The sequence below is a fragment of the Pongo abelii genome, chromosome 11, assembly GCF_028885655.2.
Source record: "Pongo abelii isolate AG06213 chromosome 11, NHGRI_mPonAbe1-v2.0_pri, whole genome shotgun sequence".
In the NCBI taxonomy this organism is placed as follows: Eukaryota; Metazoa; Chordata; class Mammalia; order Primates; family Hominidae; genus Pongo; species Pongo abelii.
This window is the reverse complement of record NC_071996.2, coordinates 144288575-144296132: the sequence shown is the minus strand read 5'-3', so window position 1 is coordinate 144296132 and position 7558 is coordinate 144288575.

The window sequence follows — 7558 nt, the reverse complement described above, 5'->3', positions numbered from 1 at the left end:
GACCTTGCTCTCCACGGAAGACCGCTCCAGGCACAGGCAGTACCCCTCACCCCGCCACACACACAGCGCAGTCTCCCGTCTGCAGCCCCCTGACCGGGCTGCATACCCCAGCCTCCCGGAGTGCACCCTCTGTGCCGGCCGGGACACAGAGGTGCGAGAGCAGCAGAGAGGACGGGGCCGCAGGAACGGAAAGGCAGCCCTATGCACGACAGTCCAGCTCCCACGCTGTGAACCAAAGACAACATAAGGAGAAAAGGGCAGGGATTCTACTCAGCAAAGGAAAGAGATTCATGGCACAGAGTCCAGACAGAGGCCCTCACCCATCTGGAAGCATGCTCCCTGTGTGGCAGGACAAAGTCTCACCCTGGCTGGCTTCCCTGGGCCACTGGGGTGGGGGCTGAGGAAGGATGGGCATGGGGCTCCGTGTTTGTGCCGGGGGAGGTTTTAGTTTCCTTTCTCCTCTGGAGAACATTTCTGAGAACTCCCCGCCCTCTCCTTCCTGTGTGGCCGCTGGAGAGGGAAGGGGGACTGAGAAATCCTGGGAGGAGAGGGAGGGGCCCCAAAGGGGAAGCCCACTACCCTTTCCCCTGTCCCCCTCTGGGCACTGCCCTGCCCTGCACGGCCCTGAGGGGTGGGCTCTAGCCGCTGCACCCTCCTGCCCCCATGGCTGGCCTTGGGGCTGCAGGTGGGGAGCCAGCCCCTCCATGCAGTGCAAAGCACGGGGAGGCAAGCAAACGACGCCATTTCCCCAAACCGAAACTTCGTCATCTGGAGACAGACAGGCAGGAGGAGAAGCCTGGGAAAGCCTGGCCCTGACCTAGGCTTCAGCCTGAGAGTGGGACTCCCCACTGCGCTGGCTTTGGGGTGGCACTGCCTGGGGGACCCTCCCCTCCCTGGTGCCTGGAGCTCACTAAGTGTCCCCTTCAGTTATCAGGGTCGATATCCACCCCAACTTTGCCCCATTTCCCTAGCGGGAAAACCACTGGGAGCATTGCCCTGCATCAGAGATGGGGGGCACCTCCTGGGGGCCCCCTTCCTGGCAGCTCTTGGGGTGGGGTGGTCCAGGCAGCTCTCCCAGTGGGTGGGACGGGGCGGGTAGGGGCGGGGCTGGAGCCTGAGCTGCTGGCTGCTCCTGCCAGCTGTGGTGAGTGCAAGGCCAGACTGCAGCCCCAGGGCCCCCGAGCCAGCCTCCCCATGAGCCAGAGTGCCCCTGAGCCCCCGCTCAAGTTCGTGCGGGGCAAAGATAACTGGTGAGTACAGGCAGGCATGGTGGTGGGGTGGGGTGGGTGGGAGCAGGGGAGAACTGGGTTTCATCAGAGGCTTGTGTTTGGACTGGATAGGTGGCGTAAAAGGAGTTCCTCCCCCCACCCACCCAAGTTCCTAAACTTGAAAACAAGCTGCTGCGGTCTGAGACAACCTGGCATACAGCCAGCTTCCTGGAGGCTTCCACACTGGGCAGACTCAGGACTGAGGCAGGAGCCTGGGATCCCCAGAACCCCAGATACCTGGAACCAGGGCGACTGGAGTCGGGGGACCAGGAGAGGGTGGTGAGAGGTGAGGTCAGTGGTGGGGTGGTGGCTGCAGGGGGTGGAGGGGAGGGGTGAGAGCTCCTGCGGGGAGGGTGTGAATGCTGATCCTAGGAATTGGGTCATTCTTGTCATACTCAACCAAAGAGCTGAGAAGCCAGAGGGGAAGACAGCACTCAGGACACAAAACATCATCCAAAACGTCCTTTTCTGCAAGCCTGGCAGCTAAGAATGCCGGCTGTAACCTGAAGCCTGTTTAATCTCCTGACCTGAAGTCTGGCTACAATACTCAGACTAGTTTTACGCACCACGGGCAGCACTCACTGGTCAGCGCTTGCCAGCTCCTCAGAACCTTACCGGTGCCAATGAAATGAGCGATGCAGAAGGCTCTCCTTCTCTTCACAGCTCTCCTTTCCGTAGCGCCTCTGACCTCCCCTGTTCTTCCAGGCATACCTCCACTTGCACAGGAGGCTGAGCCTCCAGGGTTCACCAACTGTTCACTGGAATAAAGTCTCTTTCCTCCAGATTCCTTTTCAGAGAACTTTGGTTCACAACGGTCTTCCCTGGGCAAGGCCAGAGCAGGCGGGGGCCTTGGGGGGACCTTGGGGGAGTGTGGGGAGGAGCCCCCAGGGTATGATACCCCTCCCCGCAGGGCCTGGGAAAAGTAGGGGGAAATAAATCCAAGGCAACTCCAGAGCTCCAGGCTGGAGCAAACGGGCTGAGGAAGGGCCCCACTTCCGAGACGGGAGGACCCAAAGCCAGAAGCCCGGGCTGTTTTAGCCACATATTGCTCGGTGCTGGACACAGGGCCAGGAAGAGCAGCAGATCCCCCACCAGGGATCCCCACAGGCCAGGCCCTCCAGGGCCCCAGCTGCCAGGCGTAGCCTCAGCTTCCCCACCCTGTCTCTGCAGTCAAACAGGCTTGGGGAGAGAGGAGCAAAGGCCTCCCCAGGGCCAGCACAGCCTGGGCTGAACCCACAGCCTCCAGGTACCCCTCCTCCCTCCGTGGTGGGCTCGTCTCGAGTGGGAGTCCCCAGAGGCTCTGCACAGGAGCCTGGGGAGGGGTCACCCTCTATTGTGCACACATGCTGGACCTCTCCTCCTGCTCCCTGGAGGCTGTTCCTGCACACACACAGGACTCTGTCCTTGGCTGCTGCTAGGCCATTCTCTCAGGGACCCTCATTAAATCTGGGGCGCTAATGACAACCGAGCCAGGCGCTGCTCAAACCCCACTCAGTGCGTGGGAAGCTGAGCCCTCTCCCTGCCCCCTCCACTGGCTGCTGTGCTGAAGATCTCTGTGATGGAGGTGGCACCATCCTTCCCTCTTCATCCCAAGCTGTGGAGTGGCTCTCCCTGGGCTCATGGCCCTACTGTGTCCTTGACAGCCGACACCTGGGACTGCCCCTTGAGCTCCTGAAGTGCTGCCGAGGTCCCCATCTCTGCCCTGTCCTGCTGCCACGCCCAACCCTGGCCTTGCTGCCTTCCCTGCAATCCAGTGACCAGCCGGGGAGGCCAAGAGAAGGGGGTGGCCATGGCAGATGAGGCCCAAGGGGTGGGGCAGGGTGGGTGGGGGCTGAAAAGGCACAGGCACCTGCTCTAGTGGCAGGAGCAGCCCAGAGAGGAAGCCCACAGAGATGCCCCACCCTGCAAAGGGCCCTGGCTTCTGTGTGTGCAGAGGGGACAAGGCCCTGTGGTCAGGCCAAGAGGAGAGTGGTGGAGGGAGAGGAAGGACCCTGGATGAAGAGGCTGAGGGACTGAGCTGTCCCCTGACGGCCCCTGCAGAGAACAGTGTGGACTGGGGGTGCTGGAGTCCTGCCCCCCTGTGCCCTTGACAAGGACCCTTGGCCTATACAGGGGACGAGTATGACGGTGTGGACAGGGTGGAGATGAGCTGTGGGCATGCAGTGGACCCAGGGAGCCTGAAGCTCTGGTGCAGCCAGCTGATAAAGCAGGTGGGGGCTCGGCCACAGCCATGCTATGTGGGGTCCTCCCCTGCCATATGAGGGGGTGGGAGAGCCCCTAGATTTGACCTATCTGGAGGGAGGCAGGCTCCCAGCTCCTTTGGGAGAATCCAGTTAACGGCTTCCTTGGGCTGGGAAGCGGCACCCCGGGTCCTCATTCAGGAGGCTGCAGCCCCATGTGTGGGATGCGGTGTGCACATTGGGCTCCATGAGAGGCCTGGTTTGGGGCCGCAGAGCACACTCAGGACCCCTCAGGGAGGCGGGTGGCTGTGGGGGCCTGAGGGAGCGGTTCCCCAGGGAAGCCTGTGCAGGGCCTGGCGGGCTGGCGGTGGGGACTGCAGCCACACCGGGGGCCTTTGGTGTGAAGCGCACTCTAGGCCTCCCCACTCTGTCTTTTCAGGGCAAGTATGAGCTCCACTGCCCCGCGGAAGTCAAGGGGAAGAAGTGTGGGGCCTGGTGGCCCTACCCGGAGGTGCGCCACTGTGCCCAGCTGAGCGACTCTGAGCAGCAGGAGTTTGAGCGAGGACTTGCCCGGGCTGCAATGAGACGCTACTGCAACCTGAAAGCGGTGGGTGTGGCCCTGCCGGTGGGAGGGTCCTCAGGTCCTGTGGCCCTGCCCTACTGTGCGGGAGGTCTGAGCCCTGGCATGCTGGTCCCCAGAAAGGCACCGCAGTACCCCACAGTCCCTCGCTGCCATGCCTTCTTTCCCTCCAACAGCCGGGCCCTCCCCATGTCCCCATGGGGAGGTGGCAGGGGGAGGCAGGGCTGCTTTCACCTGCTATAAGAGGCCCCTCCTCACAGTGCCCAGGCTGCAGGAGCCTCGTGGAGCAGAAGAATCCAGCCACGCTTCGGGTGCAGTGCACAGTCTGCTCCACTGTACGGGGCGTGCCATACGACTTCTGCTGGCAGTGCATGCAGGCCTGGAAAGGGTCTATGTTTTCCTCGAACCGTTGTGCCAACAAGGACTGCAGGGACCCGATCCTGCACATCCTCGCCACCTGTGCCACCAAGGACCTCCCAGGCAGCTCGATCTAAGGCTGCCCTTCCATCCGGGCCTGCCCCATGTGTGGGCTCCTCATCAAGCACAAGGAGCGCTGCAAGTATGTGACGTGCTCTCAGTGCGACACGAGGTTCTGCTTTGCCTGCCTGGAGACGGCTCAGGCCTGCAATGCTGCCAAGCCATCCAGCTGGTTTAAGGGGTGCACCAAGCCCCTGGCCCCACGGCAAAGCCATGTTCCTGCGTGGAGTCAGTACCAACAGAAATTGCTGTTGGAATTCCACCTTCTTGAGTTGGAAGTCCATCTACTGAGAATTCTTTTTCCTGAAATTGTTTTTCCCCAGCAGCCAGCGGAGAATGAGAGCAGATGTTTGATTTTATGAATAGCATAAGGCAGGCTCTCCTCAGCGCTCCCACCTTTGCCTTTTCTGCCTCGGCCGGAAACGTCCTTCCCCTGCCTTGTGTCACCAGCCCTTTCCGAAACAGAGCTGCTGTGAGGAGTTCCTTAGTCTGTGATTGACACCCAACCACATGACCACGGAGACACCATTCTTGAGTCAGGGGTCCGGGGCCTGCAGAGAGGGTGGTACATTCAAGGGTATCTGAGGGAACAAGGGAGGAGCCGAACCATTGGCTGAGAGAGATGGGAAACGAAAGAACACGATTCACAGCCGCAAATCACTGACTGGATAGATGGATGCATGGATGCATGGATGGAGGAATGAACAGGTGTGTGGATGGGTACTATGGTGGATAGATGGGTGGTTGGACGGAAGGATGAATGAATTGACAGATGAATGGATGGAAAGATACGTGGATGAATAGATGGATAAGTGTGGGCGGCAAGCCACCCAGGAGCCGAGGCAAGAGACCGAGGACACGAGCTGTTCCAGTATAATAAAATATAAAACAAGAATAGTTATACCAGATATAGATCTTAGATATGATTATATATGAATATGAATAATCATTAGTTGGTAGCAATTACTCTTTATTCCAATATTATAATAATCCTCGCTCCACAATCATAACCTAGGAAAAACCAGGCCATACAGAGATAGGAGCTGAGGGGACATAGTGAGGAGTGACCAGAAGACAGGAGTGCGAGCCTTCTGTTATGCCCGGACAGGGCCACCAGAGGGCTCCTTGGTCTAGCGGTGACACCAGCGTCTGGGAAGACGCCCATTGCCAGGCGGACTGTGGTCTAGCGGTAGCAAAAAGTGTCAAGGAACCACACCTGCTACTTAGCAGACCGGGAAAGGGAGTCTCCCTTTCCCCGGAGGAGTTTAGAGAAGACTCTGCTCCTCCACCTCTTGTGGAGGGCCTGACATTAGTCAGGCTTGCCCGCAGTTATCCGGAGGCCTAACCGTCTCCGTGTGATGCTGTGCTTCAGTGGTCACGCTCCTAGTCCACCTTCATGTTCCATCCTGTACACCTGGCTCTGCCTTCTAGATAGCAGTAGTCAATTAGTGAAAGTACTAAAAGTCTCTGATATGCAGAAATAATGGCATAAGCTGTCTTTCTCTTTGTCTCCTCTGTTTCTCTGCCTCGGCTGCCAGGCAGGGAAGGGCCCCCGTCCAGTGGACACATGACCCACGTGACCTTACCTATCACTGGAGATGACTCACACTCTTTACCCTGCCCCTTCTGCCTTGTATCCAATAAACAACAGCGCAGCCAGACATTCGGGGCCACTACTGGTCTCCGCGCATTGGTGGTAGTGGTCCCCCGGGCCCAGCTGTCTTTTCTTTTATCTCTTTGTCTTGTGTCTTTATTTCTACACTCTCTCGTCTCTGCACACGGGGAGAGACCCACCGACCCTGTGGGGCTGGACCCTACAGATAAGTGGATAGGTAGATGAATAGATGGTTGAATGGATGAGTGGGTGGATAGATGGATGAATGGATGCATAGATGGGTGGATGAGTGGATGGGTGTGAGGCTGGGTAGTACAGTGGATAGATGGGTGGCTGGATGGACGGTTGGATGCATGGATGGATGGATGGATGGATGACTGGAAGGGTAGTTGGCTGGATAGATGGGTGGTTGGATGGAAGGATGAATGAATGGATGGATGGATGGGTGGGTGGGATGGATGGGATGGGGGTAGATACATAGATGGGCAGATGGATACACAGATATATGCAGAAGTAAAAGATAGAAAGATAAACAGGAAAAAAGATGAGAAGGAAGAAAGGACTGCCTCCACAGACTCAGGTCTAGGTAAACAAACCTACTGAGGCACAGTTGCATAGAGCCGCATGTTCTGCTGAGACAGGCATGAACCCATCAGGGGCAGTCACCCACATGAGGCTGGGGGTCCCTGCTCACCGATATTCTGAGCTCTTTGCTCCCCGGGGCTTCTTCAGGTGAGATCCAGGCTGCCCTGGGGGTGCAGTGCTGGGCCTGGGGAGAAAGGGAATGTCAAGTTGGATGCAGACCAGGAGCAGAGCCCTAAGAGAAGAACTTTGGGACCAGGCCCTGCTGTGCTCATGAGGGCAGGGTGGAATCTAGGTCCCTGTGCAGGCACCAGGGGCCCTGGCTTTGCCATCTCTAGCCTCCCTCAAGCTGTGTCCTGTACCCCTGCTTTGGAAGCTCCTCCTGGGTGCCTCCCAGCCCCAGCTGGCCTCTGATCAAAAGTAATCACCTGCCCTTAAGGGAACCTGGGCCAGATCAAAGGTCACTGTGGAACATGGGCCACCTTGGGCCCTTTTGGCCCCAGCACAAGGCCTCAGAGTTCTGATGCCCCCTGAGGGGGCGGGAGAGGCCTGAGGGGCCAAGCTGGACCCAGAGGAAGTGGGAACCTATCTATTTGCCTCAGCTTGGAAGAAAGGCGCCTGGTTCCCCTGGAGGGACCAAGCAAAGACAATATAGCAGGGAGCCCCCACTCTGCCAAGCCTAGGGGTGCCCTGGCTTCTCCCCTTGCCTGTATGTGGGTGTCTGAGGATCCCAGGGAGGAGGTGGGGAGGGATGCGGTGTGGGAGGCCCAGTGTTGGGCAGCACCTTTGGAGGGGACTGAGCTCGTCGGGGGGTGACCAGCCCTCAACGCTTTGGCTGGCTGAGGGGTGAAGGGCC